The sequence below is a fragment of the Camelina sativa genome, chromosome 11, assembly GCF_000633955.1.
Source record: "Camelina sativa cultivar DH55 chromosome 11, Cs, whole genome shotgun sequence".
In the NCBI taxonomy this organism is placed as follows: Eukaryota; Viridiplantae; Streptophyta; class Magnoliopsida; order Brassicales; family Brassicaceae; genus Camelina; species Camelina sativa.
In genome coordinates, this window is record NC_025695.1 from 16,602,684 (window position 1) to 16,603,738 (window position 1,055).

The window sequence follows — 1,055 nt, forward strand, 5'->3', positions numbered from 1 at the left end:
GAATGCGTTGTTACCACGACGTACAGATTCAAATCTTTTCGAAGGGATGCTACAAGGTGACAACCATATATCATAGAATGATGGCACGATGAGATAGACCGAATTGATGACGATCATCGTTAATGATGAGAGTCTTGATAGAAATTAATAAAGATTCATTTGAATACATGACCTTTATAAGTATTTTTCTTTCAAGTATTCTTCATAATTACGAAAAAATTTTAACGACCACTCGCTGTGTCAGATTATGCCGTGAAAAATGTATATAGTTTTTATAAAGAAACAAATCTTGTTTGTTGATATTTATTTTTTAAAAATTTGTAGAAAAAATGATAGTGTAATAATTTATGCTAGTGTCATCACTCTTATTTCCAGTTCAATAATATTTAATATAATTTTTTTAAAAACACACACATATTGATCAAATATTAAGAGCTCACACATAATTATCAAAAACATCTCCTAAAATGAGTGTGAATCAAAATGAAATCCTTAATTGTTAGTTTCAGTTGATGTTGTGGTAAAATGTTATATTTTTAAATTGATATTTTTATTTATGTGTTAAAGATAGTTTTCGGATTACTATTTTCGATATGAATTTTAGATAACCTTATCGGAATTGCTTCGAGGGCAAAACAACAAAATTCTCAAATTTTTAAAAATGTGAATAGGCGGTTGATCTTACACCTCTCTCCCATGCTTTGTTCTTGATTGTTTGCTTAAGGGCAAGCAAAGAATAAGTTTGGGGGAGTTGATATGTCTATATTTTGCATCTCCTTAGCATGTATTTGTCATGCATTTAGCTAGGATAACTAATCGTACTGCATCATTTTAAAACCTCTTTTATACACTTTGCATATTTGGGAAGTTTTTGCATCATCCTAGCATGCATTGTGCATTTTGAAGTATTTCAGGTGTTTAGGAGACGTCGGAGACGCAGACAATCGAGCTACTCTCAGCGGCCACAATCGAGCCACTCTCAACCTCCACAATCGAGCCACTCTCAATCTACGCAATCGAGCCACTCTCAACCACCACAATCGAGCCACTCTCAA